The sequence below is a fragment of the Carassius auratus genome, unplaced genomic scaffold, assembly GCF_003368295.1.
Source record: "Carassius auratus strain Wakin unplaced genomic scaffold, ASM336829v1 scaf_tig00031958, whole genome shotgun sequence".
NCBI lineage: Eukaryota > Metazoa > Chordata > Actinopteri > Cypriniformes > Cyprinidae > Carassius > Carassius auratus.
Genome location: NW_020525963.1, coordinates 67,501 through 87,500, shown reverse-complemented (window position 1 = coordinate 87,500; position 20,000 = coordinate 67,501). Strand labels below are relative to the sequence as shown.

General features: G+C 39.9%; 24 non-coding genes and 6 pseudogenes across 24 annotated transcripts; all 30 read left to right on the top strand.

Moving 5' to 3' along the window:
• The first annotated feature begins 12 nt into the window (after positions 1 to 12).
• On the top strand, positions 13 to 131 carry LOC113080644 (5S ribosomal RNA). Its single transcript, XR_003281923.1, has one exon. It is a non-coding gene; the product is annotated as a 5S ribosomal RNA (ribosomal RNA).
• A 500-nt stretch (positions 132 to 631) lies between these two features.
• On the top strand, positions 632 to 751 carry LOC113080680 (5S ribosomal RNA). The gene has a single exon (XR_003281958.1). It is a non-coding gene; the product is annotated as a 5S ribosomal RNA (ribosomal RNA).
• A 501-nt stretch (positions 752 to 1,252) lies between these two features.
• On the top strand, positions 1,253 to 1,371 carry LOC113080721 (5S ribosomal RNA). The gene has a single exon (XR_003281983.1). It is a non-coding gene; the product is annotated as a 5S ribosomal RNA (ribosomal RNA).
• A 362-nt stretch (positions 1,372 to 1,733) lies between these two features.
• LOC113080693 (uncharacterized) lies at positions 1,734 to 1,851 on the top strand (annotated as a pseudogene).
• A 780-nt stretch (positions 1,852 to 2,631) lies between these two features.
• LOC113080695 (uncharacterized) lies at positions 2,632 to 2,752 on the top strand (annotated as a pseudogene).
• A 513-nt stretch (positions 2,753 to 3,265) lies between these two features.
• Positions 3,266 to 3,385, top strand: LOC113080684 (5S ribosomal RNA). Its single transcript, XR_003281961.1, has one exon. It is a non-coding gene; the product is annotated as a 5S ribosomal RNA (ribosomal RNA).
• Positions 3,386 to 3,746: 361 nt separating this feature from the next.
• On the top strand, positions 3,747 to 3,865 carry LOC113080720 (5S ribosomal RNA). The gene has a single exon (XR_003281982.1). It is a non-coding gene; the product is annotated as a 5S ribosomal RNA (ribosomal RNA).
• Positions 3,866 to 4,633: 768 nt separating this feature from the next.
• LOC113080731 (5S ribosomal RNA) lies at positions 4,634 to 4,752 on the top strand. The gene has a single exon (XR_003281993.1). It is a non-coding gene; the product is annotated as a 5S ribosomal RNA (ribosomal RNA).
• Positions 4,753 to 5,110: 358 nt separating this feature from the next.
• On the top strand, positions 5,111 to 5,229 carry LOC113080719 (5S ribosomal RNA). The gene has a single exon (XR_003281981.1). It is a non-coding gene; the product is annotated as a 5S ribosomal RNA (ribosomal RNA).
• Positions 5,230 to 6,007: 778 nt separating this feature from the next.
• On the top strand, positions 6,008 to 6,126 carry LOC113080718 (5S ribosomal RNA). The gene has a single exon (XR_003281980.1). It is a non-coding gene; the product is annotated as a 5S ribosomal RNA (ribosomal RNA).
• Positions 6,127 to 6,629: 503 nt separating this feature from the next.
• On the top strand, positions 6,630 to 6,748 carry LOC113080692 (uncharacterized; annotated as a pseudogene).
• Positions 6,749 to 7,255: 507 nt separating this feature from the next.
• On the top strand, positions 7,256 to 7,375 carry LOC113080672 (5S ribosomal RNA). The gene has a single exon (XR_003281950.1). It is a non-coding gene; the product is annotated as a 5S ribosomal RNA (ribosomal RNA).
• Positions 7,376 to 7,880: 505 nt separating this feature from the next.
• Positions 7,881 to 7,999, top strand: LOC113080697 (uncharacterized; annotated as a pseudogene).
• Positions 8,000 to 8,515: 516 nt separating this feature from the next.
• LOC113080698 (uncharacterized) lies at positions 8,516 to 8,634 on the top strand (annotated as a pseudogene).
• Positions 8,635 to 8,992: 358 nt separating this feature from the next.
• On the top strand, positions 8,993 to 9,109 carry LOC113080687 (5S ribosomal RNA). The gene has a single exon (XR_003281964.1). It is a non-coding gene; the product is annotated as a 5S ribosomal RNA (ribosomal RNA).
• Positions 9,110 to 9,503: 394 nt separating this feature from the next.
• LOC113080717 (5S ribosomal RNA) lies at positions 9,504 to 9,622 on the top strand. Its single transcript, XR_003281979.1, has one exon. It is a non-coding gene; the product is annotated as a 5S ribosomal RNA (ribosomal RNA).
• A 509-nt stretch (positions 9,623 to 10,131) lies between these two features.
• LOC113080704 (uncharacterized) lies at positions 10,132 to 10,248 on the top strand (annotated as a pseudogene).
• Positions 10,249 to 11,147: 899 nt separating this feature from the next.
• On the top strand, positions 11,148 to 11,266 carry LOC113080730 (5S ribosomal RNA). The gene has a single exon (XR_003281992.1). It is a non-coding gene; the product is annotated as a 5S ribosomal RNA (ribosomal RNA).
• A 358-nt stretch (positions 11,267 to 11,624) lies between these two features.
• LOC113080716 (5S ribosomal RNA) lies at positions 11,625 to 11,743 on the top strand. Its single transcript, XR_003281978.1, has one exon. It is a non-coding gene; the product is annotated as a 5S ribosomal RNA (ribosomal RNA).
• Positions 11,744 to 12,514: 771 nt separating this feature from the next.
• On the top strand, positions 12,515 to 12,633 carry LOC113080715 (5S ribosomal RNA). The gene has a single exon (XR_003281977.1). It is a non-coding gene; the product is annotated as a 5S ribosomal RNA (ribosomal RNA).
• Positions 12,634 to 13,129: 496 nt separating this feature from the next.
• LOC113080643 (5S ribosomal RNA) lies at positions 13,130 to 13,248 on the top strand. The gene has a single exon (XR_003281922.1). It is a non-coding gene; the product is annotated as a 5S ribosomal RNA (ribosomal RNA).
• Positions 13,249 to 13,751: 503 nt separating this feature from the next.
• Positions 13,752 to 13,870, top strand: LOC113080669 (5S ribosomal RNA). Its single transcript, XR_003281947.1, has one exon. It is a non-coding gene; the product is annotated as a 5S ribosomal RNA (ribosomal RNA).
• Positions 13,871 to 14,505: 635 nt separating this feature from the next.
• LOC113080675 (5S ribosomal RNA) lies at positions 14,506 to 14,624 on the top strand. The gene has a single exon (XR_003281953.1). It is a non-coding gene; the product is annotated as a 5S ribosomal RNA (ribosomal RNA).
• A 495-nt stretch (positions 14,625 to 15,119) lies between these two features.
• Positions 15,120 to 15,238, top strand: LOC113080714 (5S ribosomal RNA). The gene has a single exon (XR_003281976.1). It is a non-coding gene; the product is annotated as a 5S ribosomal RNA (ribosomal RNA).
• A 771-nt stretch (positions 15,239 to 16,009) lies between these two features.
• LOC113080668 (5S ribosomal RNA) lies at positions 16,010 to 16,128 on the top strand. Its single transcript, XR_003281946.1, has one exon. It is a non-coding gene; the product is annotated as a 5S ribosomal RNA (ribosomal RNA).
• A 517-nt stretch (positions 16,129 to 16,645) lies between these two features.
• LOC113080667 (5S ribosomal RNA) lies at positions 16,646 to 16,764 on the top strand. Its single transcript, XR_003281945.1, has one exon. It is a non-coding gene; the product is annotated as a 5S ribosomal RNA (ribosomal RNA).
• Positions 16,765 to 17,123: 359 nt separating this feature from the next.
• Positions 17,124 to 17,242, top strand: LOC113080713 (5S ribosomal RNA). The gene has a single exon (XR_003281975.1). It is a non-coding gene; the product is annotated as a 5S ribosomal RNA (ribosomal RNA).
• A 373-nt stretch (positions 17,243 to 17,615) lies between these two features.
• Positions 17,616 to 17,734, top strand: LOC113080666 (5S ribosomal RNA). The gene has a single exon (XR_003281944.1). It is a non-coding gene; the product is annotated as a 5S ribosomal RNA (ribosomal RNA).
• A 357-nt stretch (positions 17,735 to 18,091) lies between these two features.
• On the top strand, positions 18,092 to 18,210 carry LOC113080712 (5S ribosomal RNA). The gene has a single exon (XR_003281974.1). It is a non-coding gene; the product is annotated as a 5S ribosomal RNA (ribosomal RNA).
• Positions 18,211 to 18,981: 771 nt separating this feature from the next.
• On the top strand, positions 18,982 to 19,100 carry LOC113080646 (5S ribosomal RNA). Its single transcript, XR_003281925.1, has one exon. It is a non-coding gene; the product is annotated as a 5S ribosomal RNA (ribosomal RNA).
• Positions 19,101 to 20,000: the final 900 nt, after the last annotated feature.

Below are 20,000 nucleotides of genomic sequence, written 5' to 3'. Positions count from 1 at the left end.
GCGGCAGTCTTCGCTTACGGCCACACCAACCTGGCTATGCCCGATCTCGTCTGATCTCGGAAGCTAAGCAGGTTTGGGCCTGGTTAGTACTTGGATGGGAGACCGCCTGGGAATACCAGGTGCTGTAAGCTTTTTGGAAATTTTTCACTTAGTATATAATAATTTTGCCAAAAAATAGAGTCAATGCCGGTCTCTGAATATTAGCAGGTTTGGGTCTGGTTAGTACATGGATGGGAGACTGCCTGGGAATACCAGGTGCTTTAAACTTTTTGGAAAATTTTCACTTAGTATATAATAATTTTGCCAAAAAATAGAGTCAATGCCCGATTTCTGAATATTAGCAGGTTTGGGCCTGGTTAGTACATGGATGGGAGACTGCCTGGGAATACCAGGTGCTTTAAACTTTTTGGAAAATTTCACAAATTATATAATAATTTTGCCAAAAAAAAAAAAAAAGTGTCAATGCCCAATCTCTGAATCTTAGCAGGCTTAGGTCTGGTTAGTACTTGGATGAGAGACCGGCTAGAAATACCAGGTGCTTTAAGCTTTTGGGTTTTCTTTCCTACTTATATAATGTACTGGCGATTAGATTGGCTGATCTCTAAATAGCCTTCTCTTTGCAGCAGTCTTCGCTTACGGCCATACCATCCTGGCTATACCCGATCTCGTCTGATCTCGGAAGCTAAGCAGGTTTGGGCCTGGTTAGTACTTGGATGGGAGACCCGCCTTGGAATACCAGGTGCTGTAAGCTTTTTGGAAATTTTTCAGTTAGTATATAATTAATTTTGCCAAAAAATAGAGTCAATGCCGATCTCTGAATATTAGCAGGTTTGGGCCTGGTTAGTAACTTGGATGGGGAGACCGCCTGGGAATATCAGGTGCTGTAAGCTTTTTGGAAAATTTTCACTTAGTATATAATAATTTTGCCAACAAATAGAGTCAATGCCCGATTTCTGAATATTAGCAGGTTTGGGGCCTGGTTAGTACATTGATGGGAGACTGCCTGGGAATACCCAGGTGCTTTAAACTTTTTGGAAAATTTCATAAATTATATAATAATTTTGCACAAAAAAAAAGAGTCAATGCCCAATCTCTGAATCTTAGCAGGCTTAGGTTTGGTTAGTACTTGGATGAGAGACCGGCTAGGAATACCAGGTGCTTTAAGCTTTTGGGTTTTCTTTCCCTACTTATATAATGTACTGGCGATTAGATTGGCTGATCTCTAAATAGCCTTCTCTTTGCGGCAGTCTTCGCTTACGGCCATACCAACCTGGCTATGCCCGATCTCGTCTGATCTCGGAAGCTAAGCAGGTTTGGGCCTGGTTAGTACTTGGATGGGAGACCGCCTGGGAATACCAGGTGCTGTAAGCTTTTTGGAAATTTTTTCAGTTAGTATATAATAATTTTGCCAAAAAAATAGAGTCAATGCCCGATTTCTGAATATTAGCAGGTTTGGGCCTGGTTAGTACATTGATGGGAGACTGCCTGGGAATACCAGGTGCTTTAAACTTTTTGGAAAATTTCATAAATTATATAATAATTTTGCCCAAAAAAAAAAGAGTCAATGCCCAATCTCTGAATCTTAGCAGGCTTAGGTTTGGTTAGTACTTGGATGAGAGACCGGCTAGGAATACCAGGTGCTTTAAGCTTTTGGGTTTTCTTTCCTACTTATATAATGTACTGGCGATTAGATTGGCTGATCTCTAAATAGCCTTCTCTTTGCGGCAGTCTTCGCTTACGGCCATACCAACCTGGCTATGCCCGATCTCGTCTGATCTCGGAAGCTAAGCAGGTTTGGGCCTGGTTTAGTACTGGATGGGAGCCGCCTGGGAATACCAGGTGCTGTAAGCTTTTTGGAAATTTTTTCAGTTAGTATATAATAATTTTTGCCAAAAATAGAGTCAATGCCCGATTTCTGAATATTAGCAGGTATGGGCCTGGTTAGTACATGGATGGGAGACTCCTGGGAATACCAGGTGCTTTAAACTTTTTGGAAAATTTCACAAATTATATAATAATTTTGCCAAATAAAAAAAGGTCAATGCCCAATCTCTGAATCTTAGCAGGCTTAGATCTGGTTATTACTTGGATGAGAGACCGCATAGGAATACCAGGTGCTGTAAGCTTTTTGGAAATTTTTCACTTAGTATATAATAATTTTGCCAAAAAATAGAGTCAATGCCGGTCTCTGAATATTAGCAGGTTTGGGTCTGGTTAGTACATGGTGGGAGACTGCCTGGGAATACCAGGTGCTTTAAACTTTTTGGAAAATTTTCACTTAGTATACTAATAATTTTGCCAAAAAATAGAGTCAATGCCGATTTCTTGAATATTAGCAGGTTTGGGCCTGGTTAGTACATGGATGGGAGACTGCCTGGGAATACCAGGTGCTTTAAACTTTTTTGGAAAATTTCACAAATTATAAAATAATTTTTGCAAAAAAAAAAAAAAAAAGAGTCAATGCCCAATCTCTGAATCTTAGCAGGCTTAGGTCTGGTTAGTACTTGGATGAGAGACCGGCTAGGAATACCAGGTGCTTTAAGCTTTTGGGTTTTCTTTCCTACTTATATAATGTACTGGCGATTAGATTGGCTGATCTCTAAATAGCCTTTCTTCTTTGCAGCAGTCTTCGCTTACGGCCATCCATCCTGGCTATACCCGATCTCCGTCTGATCTCGGAAGCTAAGCAGGTTTGGGCCTGGTTAGTACTTGGATGGGAGACCGCCTTGGGAATACCAGGTTGCTGTAAGCTTTTTGGAAATTTTTCAGTTAGTATATAATAATTTTTGCCAAAAAACAGAGTCAATGCCGGTCTCTGAATATTAGCAGGTTTGGGTCTGGTTAGTACATGGATGGGAGACTGCCTGGGAATACCAGGTGCTTTAAACTTTTTGGAAAATTTTCACTTAGTATATAATAATTTTGCCAAAAAATAGAGTCAATGCCCGATTTCTTGAATATTAGCAGGTTTGGGCCTGGTTAGTACATGGATGGGAGACTGCCTGGGAATACCAGGTGCTTTAAACTTTTTGGAAAATTTTCACAAATTATATAATAATTTTGCAAAAAAAAAAAAAAAAAAAAAAAAGAGTCGATGCCCAATCTCTGAATCTTAGCAGGCTTTAGGTCTGGTTAGTACTTGGATGAGAGACCGGCTAGGAATACCAGGTGCTTTAAGCTTTTGGGTTTTCTTTCCTACTTATATAATGTACTGGCGATTTAGATTGGCTGATCTCTAAATAGCCTTCTCTTTGCAGCAGTCTTCGCTTACGGCCCATACCATCCTGGCTATACCCGATCTCGTCTGATCTCGGAAGCTAACCAGGTTTGGGCCTGGTTAGTACTTGGATGGGAGACCGCCTGGGAATATCAGGTGCTGTAAGCTTTTTGGAAAATTTTCACTTAGTATATAATAATTTTGCCCAAAAATAGAGTCAATGCCCGATTTCTGAATATTAGCAGGTTTTGGGCCTGGTTTAGTACATTGATGGGAGAACTGCCTGGGAATACCAGGTGCTTTAAACTTTTTGGAAAATTTCATAAATTATAAAATAAATTTTGCCAAAAAAAAAGAGTCAATGCCAATCTCTGAATCTTAGCAGGCTTAGGTTGGTTAGTACTTGGATGAGAGACCGGCTAGGAATATCCAGGTGCTTTAAGCTTTTGGGTTTTCTTTCCTACTTTATAATGTACTGGCGATTAGATTGGCTGATCTCTAAATAGCCTTCTCTTTTGCGGCAGTCTTCGCTTACGGCCATACCAACCTGGCTATGCCCGATCTCGTCTGATCTCGGAAGCTAAGCAGGTTTGGGCCTGGTTAGTACTTGGATGGGAGACCGCCTGGGAATACCAGGTGCTGTAAGCTTTTTGGAATTTTTCAGTTAGTATATAATAATTTTGCCAAAAAATAGAGTCAATGCCCGATTTCTGAATATTAGCAGGTTTGGGCCTGGTTAGTACATGGATGGGAGACTGCCTGGGAATACGCAGGTGCTTTAAACTTTTTGGAAAATTTCACAAATTATATAATAATTTTGCCAAAAAAAAAGAGTCAATGCCCAATCTCTGAATCTTAGCAGGCTTAGATCTGGTTAGTACTTGGATGAGAGACCGCCTAGGAATACCAGGTGCTGTAAGCTTTTTGGAAATTTTTTACTTAGTATATAATAATTTTGCCAAAAATAGTCAATGCCGGTCTCTGAATATTAGCAGGTTTGGGTCTGGTTAGTACATGGATGGGAAGACTGCCTGGGAATACCAGGTGCTTTAAACTTTTTGGAAAATTTTCACTTAGTATATAATAATTTGGCAAAAAATAGAGTCAATGCTCGATTTCTGAATATTAGCAGGTTTGGGCCTGGTTAGTACATTGATGGGAGACTGCCTGGGAATACCAGGTGCTTTAAACTTTTTGGAAAATTTCACAAATTATATAATATTTTGCCAAAAAAAAAAAAGAGTCGATGCCCAATCTCTGAATCTTAGCAGGCTTAGGTCTGGTTAGTACTTGGATGAGAGACCGGCTAGGAATACCAGGTGCTTTAAAGCTTTTGGGTTTTCTTTCCTACTTATATAATGTACTGGCGATTAGATTGGCTGATCTCTAAATAGCCTTCTCTTTGCGGCAGTCTTCGCTTACGGCCATACCAACCTGGCTATGCCCGATCTCGTCTGATCTCGGAAGCTAAGCAGGTTTGGGCCTGGTTAGTACTTGGATGGGAGACCGCCTGGGAATATCAGGTGCTGTAAGCTTTTTGGAAAAATTTTCACTTAGTATATAATAATTTTGCCCAAAAATAGAGTCAATGCCCGATTTCTGAATATTAGCAGGTTTGGGCCTGGTTAGTACATTGATGGGAGACTGCCTGGGAATACCAGGTGCTTTAAACTTTTTGGAAAATTTCATAAATTATATAATAATTTTGCCAAAAAAAAAGAGTCAATGCCCAATCTCTGAATCTTAGCAGGCTTAGGTTTGGTTAGTACTTGGATGAGAGACCGGCTAGGAATACCAGGTGCTTTAAGCTTTTGGGTTTTCTTTCCTACTTATATAAGTACTGGCGATTAGATTGGCTGATCTCTAAATAGCCTTCTCTTTGCGGCAGTCTTCGCTTACGGCCATACCAACCTGGCTATGCCCGATCTCGTCTGATCTCGGAAGCTAAGCAGGTTTGGGCCTGGTTAGTACTTGGATGGGAGACCGCCTGGGAATACCAGGTGCTGTAAGCTTTTTGGAAATTTTTCAGTTAGTATATAATAATTTTGTGCCAAAAAATAGAGTCAATGCCGATTTCTGAATATTAGCAGGTTTGGGCTCTGGTTAGTACATGGATGGGAGACTGCCATGGGAATACCAGGTGCTTTAAACTTTTTTGGAAAATTCACAAATTATATAATAATTTTGCCAAAAAAAAAAAGAGTCAATGCCCAATCTCTGAATCTTAGCAGGCTTAGATCTGGTTAGTACTTGGATGAGAGGACCGCCTAGGAATACCAGGTGCTGTAAGCTTTTTGGAAATTTTTTACTTAGTATATAATAATTTTGCCAAAAAAAGAGTCAATGCCGGTCTCTGAATATTAGCAGGGTTTGGGTCTGGTTAGTCATGGATGGGAGACTGCCTGGGAATACCAGGTGCTTTAAACTTTTTGGAAAATTTTCACTTAGTATATAATAATTTGGCAAAAAAATTAGAGTCAATGCTCGATTTCTGAATATTAGCAGGTTTGGGCGCTGGTTAGTACATTGGATGGGAGACTGCCTGGGAATACCAGGTGCTTTAAACTTTTTGGAAAATTTCACAAATTATATAATAATTTTGCCAAAAAAAAAAAGAGTCAATGCCCAATCTCTGAATCTTAGCAGGCTTAGGTCTGGTTAGTACTTGGATGAGAGACCGGCTAGGAATACCAGGTGCTTTAAGCTTTTGGGTTTTCTTTCCTACTTATATAATGTACTGGCGATTAGATTGGCTGATCTCTAAATAGCCTTCTCTTTGCGGCAGTCTTCGCTTACGGCCATACCAACCTGGCTATGCCCGATCTCGTCTGATCTCGGAAGCTAAGCAGGTTTGGGCCTGGTTAGTACTTGGATGGGAGACCGCCTGGGAATACCAGGTGCTGTAAGCTTTTTGGAAATTTTTCACTTAGTATATAATAATTTTGCCAAAAAAATAGAGTCAATGCCGGTCTCTGAATATTAGCAGGTTTGGGTCTGGTTAGTACATGGATGGGAGACTGCCTGGGAATACCAGGTGCTTTAAACTTTTTGGAAAATTTTCAGCTTAGTATATAATAATTTGGCAAAAGATATAGAGTCAATGCCCGATTTCTGAATATTAGCAGGTTTGGGCCTGGTTAGTACATTGGATTGGGAGACTGCCTGGGAATACCAGTGGCTTTAAACTTTTTGGAAATTTCACAATTATATAATAATTTTGCGAAAAAAAAAAAAAAGAGTCGATGCCCAATCTCTGAATCTTAGCAGGCTTAGGTCTGGTTAGTACTTGGATGAGAGACCGGCTAGGAAATACCAGGTGCTTTAAGCTTTGGGTTTTCTTTCCTACTTATATAATGTTACTGGCGATTAGATTGGCTGATCTCTAAATAGCCTTCTCTTTGCGGCAGTCTTCGCTTACGGCCACACCAACCTGGCTATGCCCGATCTCGTCTGATTCTCGGAAGCTAAGCAGGTTTGGGCCTGGTTAGTACTTGGATGGAGACCGCCTTGGAATACCAGGTGCTGTAAGCTTTTTGGAAATTTTTCAGTTAGTATATAATAATTTTGCCAAAAAAATGAGTCAATTGCGGTCTCTGAATATTAGCAGGTTTGGGTCTGGTTAGTACATGGATGGGGAGACTGCCTGGAATACCAGGTGCTTTAAACTTTTTGGGAAAATTTCACTTAGTATATTAATAATTTGGCCAAAAATAGTAGAGTCAAATGCCCGATTTCTGAATATTAGCAGGTTGGGCCTGGTTAGTTACATTGGATTGGGAGACTGCCTGGAATACCAGGTGCTTTAAACTTTTTGGAAAATTTCACAAATTATATAATAATTTTGCCAAAAAAAAAAAAAAAGAGTCGATGCCCAATCTCTGAATCTTAGCAGGCTTAGGTCTGGTTAGTACTTGGATGAGAGACCGGCTAGGGAATACCAGGTGCTTTAAGCTTTTGGGTTTTCTTTCCTACTTATATAATGTACTGGCGATTTAGATTGGCTGATCTCTAAATAGCCTTCTCTTTGCGGCAGTCTTCGCTTACGGCCACACCCAACCTGGCTATGCCCGATCTCGTCTGATCTCGGAAGCTAAGCAGGTTTGGGCCTGGTTAGTACTTGGATGGGAGACCGCCTGGGAATACCAGGTGCTGTAAGCTTTTTGGAAATTTTTCACTTAGTATATAATAATTTTGCCAAAAAATAGAGTCAATGCCGGTCTCTGAATATTAGCAGGTTTTGGGTCTGGTTAGTACATGGATGGGAGACTGCCTGGGAATACCAGGTGCTTTAAACTTTTTGGAAAATTTTCACTTAGTATATAATTAATTTTGGCCAAAAAATAGAGTCAATGCCCGATTTCTGAATATTAGCAGGTTTGGGCCTGGTTAGTACATGGATGGGAGACTGCCTGGGAATACCAGGTGCTTTAAACTTTTTGGAAAATTTCACAAATTATATAATAATTTTGCCAAAAAAAAAAAAAAAAGAGTCGATGCCCCAATCTCTGAATCTTAGCAGGCTTAGGTCTGGTTAGTACTTGGATGAGAGACCGGCTAGGAATACCAGGTGCTTTAAGCTTTTGGGTTTTCTTTCCTACTTATATAATGTACTGGCGATTAGATTGGCTGATCTCTAAATAGCCTTCTCTTTGCGGCAGTCTTCGCTTACGCCATACCATCCTGGCTATACCCCGATCTCGTCTGATCTCGGAAGCTAACCAGGTTTGGGCCTGGTTAGTACTTGGATGGGAGACCGCCTGGGAATATCAGGTGCTGTAAGCTTTTTGGAAATTTTCACTTAGTATATAATAATTTTGCCAAAAAATAGAGTCAATGCCCGATTTCTGAATATTAGAAGGTTTGGGCCTGGTTAGTACATTGATGGGAGACTGCCTGGGAATACCAGGTGCTTTTAAACTTTTTGGGAAAATTTCATGAATTATATAATAATTTTGCAAAAAAAAAAAAAAAAAAAAAAAAGAGTCGATGCCCAATCTCTGAATCTTAGCAGGTTTGGGCCTGGTTAGTACATGGATGGGAGACTGCCTGGGAATACCACGTGCTTTAAACTTTTTGGAAAATTTCACAAATTATATAATAATTTTGCAAAAAAAAAAAAAAAAAGAGTCGATGCCAATCTCTGAATCTTAGCAGGCTTAGGTCTGGTTAGTACTTGGATGAGAGAACCGGCTAGGAATACCAGGTGCTTTAAGCTTTTGGTTTTCTTTCCTACTTATATAATGTACTGGCGATTAGATTGGCTGATCTCTAAATAGCCTTCTCTTTGCAGCAGTCTTCGCTTACGGCCATACCATCCTGGCTATACCCGATCTCGTCTGATCTCGGAAGCTAACCAGGTTTGGCCTGGTTAGTACTTGGATGGGGAGACCGCCTGGGAATATCAGGTGCTGTAAGCTTTTTGGAAATTTTCACTTAGTATATAATTATTTTGCCAAAAAATAGAGTCAATGCCGATTTCTGAATATTAGCAGGTTTGGGCCTGGTTAGTACATTGATGGGAGACTGCCTGGGAATACCAGGTGCTTTTAAACTTTTGGAAAATTTCATAAATTATATAATAATTTTGCCAAAAAAAAAAGAGTCAATGCCCCAATCTCTGAATCTTAGCAGGCTTAGGTTGGTTAGTACTTGGATGAGAGACCGGCTAGGAATACCAGGTGTATTAAGCTTTTGGGTTTTCTTTCCTACTTATATAATGTACTGGCGATTAAGATTGGCTGATCTCTAAATAGCCTTCTCTTTGCGGCAGTCTTCGCTTACGGCCATACCAACCTGGCTATGCCGATCTCGTCTGATCTCGGAAGCTAAGCAGGTTTGGGCTGGTTAGTACTTGGATGGGAGACCGCCTGGGAATACCAGGTGCTGTAAGCTTTTGGAAATTTTTCAGTTAGTATATAATAATTTTGCCAAAAAATAGAGTCAATGCCCGATTCTGAATATTAGCAGGTTTGGGCCTGGTTAGTACATGGATGGGAGACTGCCTGGGAATACCAGGTGCTTTTAAACTTTTTGGAAAATTTCACAAATTATATAATAATTTTGCAAAAAAAAAAAAAAAAAAAAAAAAAAGAGTCGATGCCAATCTCTGAATCTTAGCAGGCTTAGGTCTGGTTAGTACTTGGATGAGAGACCGGCTAGGAATACCAGGTGCTTTAAGCGGCTAGGAATACCAGGTGCTTTAAGCTTTTGGGTTTTCCTACTTATATAATGTACTGGCGATTAGATTGGCTGATCTCTAAATAGCCTTCTCTTTGCGGCAGTCTTCGCTTACGGCCATACCAACCTGGCTATGCCCGATCTCGTCTGATCTCGGAAGCTAAGCAGGTTTGGGCCTGGTTAGTACTTGGATGGGAGACCGCCTGGGAATACCAGGTGCTGTAAGCTTTTTGGAAATTTTTCACTTAGTATATAATAATTTTGCCAAAAAATAGAGTCAATGCCGGTCTCTGAATATTAGCAGGTTTGGGTCTGGTTAGTACATGGATGGGAGACTGCCTGGGAATACCAGGTGCTTTAAACTTTTTGGAAAATTTTCACTTAGTATATAATAATTTTGCCAAAAAATAGAGTCAATGCCCGATTTCTGAATAATTAGCAGGTTTGGGCCTGGTTAGTACATGGATGGGAGACTGCCCCTGGGAATACCAGGTGCTTTAAACTTTTTGGAAAATTTTCACAAATGTATATAATTAATTTGCCAAAAAAAAAAAAAAGTAGTCAATGCCCAATCTCTGAATCTTTAGCAGGCTTAGGTCTGGTTAGTACTTGGATGAGAGACCGGCTAGGAAATACCAGGTGCTTTAAGCTTTTGGGTTTTCTTTCCTACTTATATAATGTACTGGCGATTAGATTGGCTGATCTCTAAATAGCCTTCTCCTTTGCAGCAGTCCTTCGCTTACGGCCAACCAATCCTGGCTATACCCGATCTCGTCTGATCTCGGAAGCTAAGCAGGTTTGGGCCTGTTAGTACTTGGATGGGAGACCGCTTGGAATACCAGGTGCTGTAAGCTTTTTGGAAATTTTTCAGTTAGTATATAATAATTTGCCAAAAAATAGAGTCAATGCCGATTCTGATATAGCAGGTTTGGGTCTGGTTAGTACATGGATGGGAGACTGCCTGGGAATACCAGGTGCTTTAAACTTTTTGGAAAATTTTCACTTAGTATATAATAATTTTGCCAAAAAATAGAGTCAATGCCCGATTTCTGAATATTAGCAGGTTTGGGCCTGGTTAGTACATTGATGGGAGACTGCCTGGGAATACCAGGTGCTTTAAACTTTTTGGAAAATTTCACAAATTATATAATAATTTTGCCAAAAAAAAAAGAGTCAATGCCCAATCTCTGAATCTTAGCAGGCTTAGGTCTGGTTAGTACTTGGATGAGAGACCGCCTAGGAATACCAGGTGCTGTAAGCTTTTTGGAAATTTTTACTTAGTATATAATAATTTTGCCAAAAAATAGTCAATGCCGGTCTCTGAATATTAGCAGGTTTGGGTCTGGTTAGTACATGGATGGGAGACTGCCTGGGAATACCAGGTGCTTTAAACTTTTTGGAAAATTTTCACTTAGTATATAATAATTTTGCAAAAAAATAGAGTCAATGCTCGATTTCTGAATATTAGCAGGTTTGGGCCTGGTTAGTACATTGATGGGAGACTGCCTGGGAATACCAGGTGCTTTAAACTTTTTGGAAAATTTCACAAATTATATAATAATTTTGCCAAAAAAAAAAAGAGTCGATGCCCAATCTCTGAATCTTAGCAGGCTTAGGTCTGGTTAGTACTTGGATGAGAGACCGGCTAGGAATACCAGGTGCTTTAAGCTTTTGGGTTTCTTTCCTACTTATATAATGTACTGGCGATTAGATTGGCTGATCTCTAAATAGCCTTCTCTTTGCGGCAGTCTTCGCTTACGGCCATACCAACCTGGCTATGCCCGATCTCGTCTGATCTCGGAAGCTAAGCAGGTTTGGGCCTGGTTAGTACTTGGATGGGAGACCGCCTGGGAATATCAGGTGCTGTAAGCTTTTTGGAAAATTTTCACTTAGTATATAATAATTTTGCCCAAAAATAGAGTCAATGCCCGATTTCTGAATATTAGCAGGTTTGGGCCTGGTTAGTACATTGATGGGAGACTGCCTGGGAATACCAGGTGCTTTAAACTTTTTGGAAAATTTCATAAATTATATAATAATTTTGCCAAAAAAAAAGAGTCAATGCCCAATCTCTGAATCTTAGCAGGCTTAGGTTTGGTTAGTACTTGGATGAGAGACCGGCTAGGAATACCAGGTGCTTTAAGCTTTTGGGTTTTCTTTCCTACTTATATAATGTACTGGCGATTAGATTGGCTGATCTCTAAATAGCCTTCTCTTTGCGGCAGTCTTCGCTTACGGCCATACCAACCTGGCTATGCCCGATCTCGTCTGATCTCGGAAGCTAAGCAGGTTTGGGCCTGGTTAGTACTTGGATGGGAGACCGCCTGGGAATACCAGGTGCTGTAAGCTTTTTGGAAAATTTTTTCAGTTAGTATATAATAATTTTGCCAAAAAATAGAGTCAATGCCCGATTCTGAATATTAGCAGGTTTGGGCCTGGTTAGTACATGGATGGGAGACTGCCTGGGAATACCAGGTGCTTTAAACTTTTTGGAAAATTTCACAAATTATATAATAATTTTGCCAAAAAAAAAAAGAGTCAATGCCCAATCTCTGAATCTTAGCAGGCTTAGATCTGGTTAGTACTTGGATGAGAGACCACCTAGGAATACCAGGTGCTGTAAGCTTTTTGGAAATTTTTTACTTAGTATATAATAATTTTGCCAAAAAATAGTCAATGCCGGTCTCTGAATATTAGCAGGTTTGGGTCTGGTTAGTACATGGATGGGAGACTGCCTGGGAATACCAGGTGCTTTAAACTTTTTGGAAAATTTTCACTTAGTATATAATAATTTGGCAAAAAATAGAGTCAATGCTCGATTTCTGAATATTAGCAGGTTTGGGCCTGGTTAGTACATTGATGGGAGACTGCCTGGGAATACCAGGTGCTTTAAACTTTTTGGAAAATTTCACAAATTATATAATAATTTTGCCAAAAAAAAAAAAGAGTCGATGCCCAATCTCTGAATCTTAGCAGGCTTAGGTCTGGTTAGTACTTGGATGAGAGACCGGCTAGGAATACCAGGTGCTTTAAGCTTTTGGGTTTTCTTTCCTACTTATATAATGTACTGGCGATTAGATTGGCTGATCTCTAAATAGCCTTCTCTTTGCGGCAGTCTTCGCTTACGGCCATACCAACCTGGCTATGCCCGATCTCGTCTGATCTCGGAAGCTAAGCAGGTTTGGGCCTGGTTAGTACTTGGATGGGAGACCGCCTGGGAATACCAGGTGCTGTAAGCTTTTTGGAAATTTTTCAGTTAGTATATAATAATTTTGCCAAAAAAATGAGTCAATGCCGGTCTCTGAATATTAGCAGGTTTGGGTCTGGTTAGTACATGGATGGGAGACTGCCTGGGAATACCAGGTGCTTTAAACTTTTTGGAAAATTTTCACTTAGTATATAATAATTTGGCAAAATATAGAGTCAATGCCCGATTTCTGAATATTAGCAGGTTTGGGCCTGGTTAGTACATTGATGGGAGACTGCCTGGGAATACCAGGTGCTTTAAACTTTTTGGAAAATTTCACAAATTATATAATAATTTTGCCAAAAAAAAAAAAGAGTCGATGCCCAATCTCTGAATCTTAGCAGGCTTAGGTCTGGTTAGTACTTGGATGAGAGACCGGCTAGGAATACCAGGTGCTTTAAGCTTTTGGGTTTTCTTTCCTACTTATATAATGTACTGGCGATTAGATTGGCTGATCTCTAAATAGCCTTCTCTTTGCGGCAGTCTTCGCTTACGGCCACACCAACCTGGCTATGCCCGATCTCGTCTGATCTCGGAAGCTAAGCAGGTTTGGGCCTGGTTAGTACTTGGATGGGAGACCGCCTGGGAATACCAGGTGCTGTAAGCTTTTTGGAAATTTTTCACTTAGTATATAATAATTTTGCCAAAAAATAGAGTCAATGCCGGTCTCTGAATATTAGCAGGTTTGGGTCTGGTTAGTACATGGATGGGAGACTGCCTGGGAATACCAGGTGCTTTAAACTTTTTGGAAAATTTTCACTTAGTATATAATAATTTTGCCAAAAAATAGAGTCAATGCCCGATTTCTGAATATTAGCAGGTTTGGGCCTGGTTAGTACATGGATGGGAGACTGCCTGGGAATACCAGGTGCTTTAAACTTTTTGGAAAATTTCACAAATTATAAAATAATTTTGCAAAAAAAAAAAAAAAAAAAGAGTCAATGCCCAATCTCTGAATCTTAGCAGGCTTAGGTCTGGTTAGTACTTGGATGAGAGACCGGCTAGGAATACCAGGTGCTTTAAGCTTTTGGGTTTTCTTTCCTACTTATATAATGTACTGGCGATTAGTTTGGCTGATCTCTAAATAGCCCTCTCTTTGCTGCAGTCTTCGCTTACGGCCATACCATCCTGGCTATACCCGATCTCGTCTGATCTTGGAAGCTAAGCAGGTTTGGGCCTGGTTAGTACTTGGATGGGAGACCGCCTGGGAATATCAGGTGCTGTAAGCTTTTTGGAAATTTTTCACTTAGTATATAATAATTTTGCCAAAAAATAGAGTCAATGCCGGTCTCTGAATATTAGCAGGTTTGGGTCTGGTTAGTACATGGATGGGAGACTGCCTGGGAATACCAGGTGCTTTAAACTTTTTGGAAAATTTTCACTTAGTATATAATAATTTTGCCAAAAAATAGAGTCAATGCCCGATTTCTGAATATTAGCAGGTTTGGGCCTGGTTAGTACATTGATGGGAGACTGCCTGGGAATACCAGGTGCTTTAAACTTTTTGGAAAATTTTCACTTAGTATATAATAATTTTGCCAAAAAATAGAGTCAATGCCCGATTTCTGAATATTAGCAGGTTTGGGCCTGGTTAGTACATGGATGGGAGACTGCCTGGGAATACCAGGTGCTTTAAACTTTTTGGAAAATTTCACAAATTATAAAATAATTTTGCAAAAAAAAAAAAAAGAGTCAATGCCCAATCTCTGAATCTTAGCAGGCTTAGGTCTGGTTAGTACTTGGATGAGAGACCGGCTAGGAATACCAGGTGCTTTAAGCTTTTAGGTTTTCTTTCCTACTTATATAATGTACTGGCGATTAGTTTGGCTGATCTCTAAATAGCCCTCTCTTTGCTGCAGTCTTCGCTTACGGCCATACCATCCTGGCTATACCCGATCTCGTCTGATCTTGGAATCTAAGCAGGTTTGGGCCTGGTTAGTACTTGGATGGGAGACCGCCTGGGAATATCAGGTGCTGTAAGCTTTTTGGAAATTTTTCACTTAGTATATAATAATTTTGCCAAAAAATAGAGTCAATGCCGGTCTCTGAATATTAGCAGGTTTGGGTCTGGTTAGTACATGGATGGGAGACTGCCTGGGAATACCAGGTGCTTTAAACTTTTTGGAAAATTTTCACTTAGTATATAATAATTTTGCCAAAAAATAGAGTCAATGCCCGATTTCTGAATATTAGCAGGTTTGGGCCTGGTTAGTACATTGATGGGAGACTGCCTGGGAATACCAGGTGCTTTAAACTTTTTGGAAAATTTCATAAATTATATAATAATTTTGCCAATAAAAAAAGAGTCAATGCCCAATCTCTAAATCTTAGCAGGCTTAGGTCTGGTTAGTACTTGGATGAGAGACCGGCTAGGAATACCAGGTGCTTTAAGCTTTTGGGTTTTCTTTCCTACTTATATAATGTACTGGCGATTAGATTGGCTGATCTCTAAATAGCCTTCTCTTTGCGGCAGTCTTCGCTTACGGCCATACCAACCTGGCTATGCCCGATCTCGTCTGATCTCGGAAGCTAAGCAGGTTTGGGCCTGGTTAGTACTTGGATGGGAGACCGCCTGGGAATACCAGGTGCTGTAAGCTTTTTGGAAATTTTTCAGTTAGTATATAATAATTTTGCCAAAAAATAGAGTCAATGCCGATCTCTGAATATTAGCAGGTTTGGGTCTGGTTAGTACATGGATGGGACACTGCCTGGGAATACCAGGTGCTTTAAACTTTTTGGAAAATTTCACAAATTATATAATAATTTTGCCAAAAAAAAAAAGAGTCAATGCCCAATCTCTGAATCTTAGCAGGCTTAGATCTGGTTAGTACTTGGATGAGAGACCGCCTAGGAACACCAGGTGCTGTAAGCTTTTTGGAAATTTTTCACTTACTATATAATAATTTTGCCAAAAAATAGAGTCAATGCCGGTCTCTGAATATTAGCAGGTTTGGGTCTGGTTAGTACATGGATGGGAGACTGCCTGGGAATACCAGGTGCTTTAAACTTTTTGGAAAATTTTCACTTAGTATATAATAATTTGGCAAAAAATAGAGTCAATGCTCGATTTCTGAATATTAGCAGGTTTGGGCCTGGTTAGTACATTGATGGGAGACTGCCTGGGAATACCAGGTGCTTTAAACTTTTTGGAAAATTTCACAAATTATATAATAATTTTGCCAAAAAAAAAAAAGAGTCGATGCCCAATCTCTGAATCTTAGCAGGCTTAGGTCTGGTTAGTACTTGGATGAGAGACCGGCTAGGAATACCAGGTGCTTTAAGCTTTTGGGTTTTCTTTCCTACTTATATAATGTACTGGCGATTAGATTGGCTGATCTCTAAATAGCCTTCTCTTTGCGGCAGTCTTCGCTTACGGCCATACCATCCTGGCTATACCCGATCTCGTCTGATCTCGGAAGCTAACCAGGTTTGGGCCTGGTTAGTACTTGGATGGGAGACCGCCTGGGAATATCAGGTGCTGTAAGCTTTTTGGAAAATTTTCACTTAGTATATAATAATTTTGCCAAAAAATAGAGTCAATGCCCGATTTCTGAATATTAGCAGGTTTGGGCCTGGTTAGTACATTGATGGGAGACTGCCTGGGAATACCAGGTGCTTTAAACTTTTTGGAAAATTTCATGAATTATATAATAATTTTGCAAAAAAAAAAAAAAAAAAAAAAAAGAGTCGATGCCCAATCTCTGAATCTTAGCAGGTTTGGGCCTGGTTAGTACATGGATGGGAGACTGCCTGGGAATACCACGTGCTTTAAACTTTTTGGAAAATTTCACAAATTATATAATAATTTTGCAAAAAAAAAAAAAAAAAAGAGTCGATGCCCAATCTCTGAATCTTAGCAGGCTTAGGTCTGGTTAGTACTTGGATGAGAGACCGGCTAGGAATACCAGGTGCTTTAAGCTTTTGGGTTTTCTTTCCTACTTATATAATGTACTGGCGATTAGATTGGCTGATCTCTAAATAGCCTTCTCTTTGCAGCAGTCTTCGCTTACGGCCATACCATCCTGGCTATACCCGATCTCGTCTGATCTCGGAAGCTAACCAGGTTTGGGCCTGGTTAGTACTTGGATGGGAGACCGCCTGGGAATATCAGGTGCTGTAAGCTTTTTGGAAAATTTTCACTTAGTATATAATTATTTTGCCAAAAAATAGAGTCAATGCCCGATTTCTGAATATTAGCAGGTTTGGGCCTGGTTAGTACATTGATGGGAGACTGCCTGGGAATACCAGGTGCTTTAAACTTTTTGGAAAATTTCATAAATTATATAATAATTTTGCCAAAAAAAAAAGAGTCAATGCCCAATCTCTGAATCTTAGCAGGCTTAGGTTTGGTTAGTACTTGGATGAGAGACCGGCTAGGAATACCAGGTGCTTTAAGCTTTTGGGTTTTCTTTCCTACTTATATAATGTACTGGCGATTAGATTGGCTGATCTCTAAATAGCCTTCTCTTTGCGGCAGTCTTCGCTTACGGCCATACCAACCTGGCTATGCCCGATCTCGTCTGATCTCGGAAGCTAAGCAGGTTTGGGCCTGGTTAGTACTTGGATGGGAGACCGCCTGGGAATACCAGGTGCTGTAAGCTTTTTGGAAATTTTTCAGTTAGTATATAATAATTTTGCCAAAAAATAGAGTCAATGCCCGATTTCTGAATATTAGCAGGTTTGGGCCTGGTTAGTACATGGATGGGAGACTGCCTGGGAATACCAGGTGCTTTAAACTTTTTGGAAAATTTCACAAATTATATAATAATTTTGCAAAAAAAAAAAAAAAAAAAAAAAAAGAGTCGATGCCCAATCTCTGAATCTTAGCAGGCTTAGGTCTGGTTAGTACTTGGATGAGAGACCAGCTAGGAATACCAGGTGCTTTAAGCTTTTGGGTTTTCTTTCCTACTTATATAATGTACTGGCGATTAGATTGGCTGATCTCTAAATAGCCTTCTCTTTGCAGCAGTCTTCGCTTACGGCCATACCATCCTGGCTATACCCGATCTCGTCTGATCTCGGAAGCTAACCAGGTTTGGGCCTGGTTAGTACTTGGATGGGAGACCGCCTGGGAATATCAGGTGCTGTAAGCTTTTTGGAAAATTTTCACTTAGTATATAATAATTTTGCCAAAAAATAGAGTCAATGCCCGATTTCTGAATATTAGCAGGTTTGGGCCTGGTTAGTACATTGATGGGAGACTGCCTGGGAATACCAGGTGCTTTAAACTTTTTGGAAAATTTCATAAATTATATAATAATTTTGCCAAAAAAAAGAGTCAATGCCCAATCTCTGAATCTTAGCAGGCTTAGGTTTGGTTAGTACTTGGATGAGAGACCGGCTAGGAATACCAGGTGCTTTAAGCTTTTGGGTTTTCTTTCCTACTTATATAATGTACTGGCGATTAGATTGGCTGATCTCTAAATAGCCTTCTCTTTGCGGCAGTCTTCGCTTACGGCCATACCAACCTGGCTATGCCCGATCTCGTCTGATCTCGGAAGCTAAGCAGGTTTGGGCCTGGTTAGTACTTGGATGGGAGACCGCCTGGGAATACCAGGTGCTGTAAGCTTTTTGGAAATTTTTCAGTTAGTATATAATAATTTTGCCAAAAATAGAGTCAATGCCCCGATTTCTGAATATTAGCAGGTTTGGGCCTGGTTAGTACATGGATGGGAGACTGCCTGGGAATACCAGGTGCTTTAAACTTTTTGGAAAATTTCACAAAATTATATAATAATTTTGCCAAAAAAAAAAAGAGTCAATGCCCAATCTCTGAATCTTAGCAGGCTTAGATCTGGTTAGTACTTGGATGAGAGACCGCCTAGGAATACCAGGTGCTGTAAGCTTTTTGGAAATTTTTTACTTAGTATATAATAATTTTGCCAAAAAATAAGTCAATGCCGGTCTCTGAATATTAGCAGGGTTTGGGTCTGGTTAGTACATGGATGGGAGACTGCCTGGGAATACCAGGTGCTTTAAACTTTTTGGAAAATTTTCACTTAGTATATAATAATTTGGAAAAAATAGAGTCAATGCTCGATTTCTGAATATTAGCAGGTTTGGGCCTGGTTAGTACATTGATGGGAGACTGCCTGGGAATACCAGGTGCTTTAAACTTTTTTGAAAATTTCACAATTATATAATAATTTTGCCAAAAAAAAAAAGAGTCCGATGCCCAATCTCTGAATCTTAGCAGGCTTAGGTCTGGTTAGTACTTGGATGAGAGACCGGCTAGGAATACCAGGTGCTTTAAGCTTTTGGGTTTTCTTTCCTACTTATATAATGTACTGGCGATTAGATTGGCTGATCTCTAAATAGCCTTCTCTTTGCGGCAGTCTTCGCTTACGGCCATACCAACCTGGCTATGCCCGATCTCGTCTGATCTCGGAGGCTAAGCAGGTTTGGGCCTGGTTAGTACTTGGATGGGAGACCGCCTGGGAATACCAGGTGCTGTAAGCTTTTGGAAATTTTTCAGTTAGTATATAATAATTTTGCCAAAAAATAGAGTCAATGCCGGTCTCTGAATATTAGCAGGTTTGGGTCTGGTTAGTACAAGGATGGGAGACTGCCTGGGAATACCAGGTGCTTTAAACTTTTTGGAAAATTTTCACTTAGTATATAATAATTTGCAAAAAATAGAGTCAATGCCCGATTTCTGAATATTAGCAGGTTTGGGCCTGGTTAGTACATGGATGGGACACTGCCTGGGAATACCAGGTGCTTTAAACTTTTTGGAAAATTTCACAAATTATATAATATTTTGCCAAATAAAAAAAGAGTCAATGCCCAATCTCTGAATCTTAGCAGGCTTAGATCTGGTTATCTACTTGGATGAGAGACCGCCTAGGAATACCAGGTGCTGTAAGCTTTTTGGAAATTTTTCACTTAGTATATATAATTTTGCCAAAAATAGAGTCAATGCCCGGTCTCTGAATATTAGCAGGTTTGGGGTCTGGTTAGTAACATGGATGGGAGACTGCCTGGGGAATACCAGGTGCTTTAAACTTTTTGGAAAATTTTCACTTAGTATATAATAATTTGGCAAAAAATAGAGTCAATGCTCGATTTCTGAATATTAGCAAGGTTTGGGCCTGGTTAGTACATTGATGGGAGACTGCCTGGGAATACCAGGTGCTTTAAACTTTTTGGAAAATTTCACAAATTATATAATAATTTTGCCAAAAAAAAAAAAGAGTCGATGCCCAATCTCTGAATCTTAGCAGGCTTAGGTCTGGTTAGTACTTGGATGAGAGACCGGCTAGGAATACCAGGTGCTTTAAGCTTTTGGGTTTTCTTTCCTACTTATATAATGTACTGGCGATTAGATTGGCTGATCTCTAAATAGCCTTCTCTTTGCGG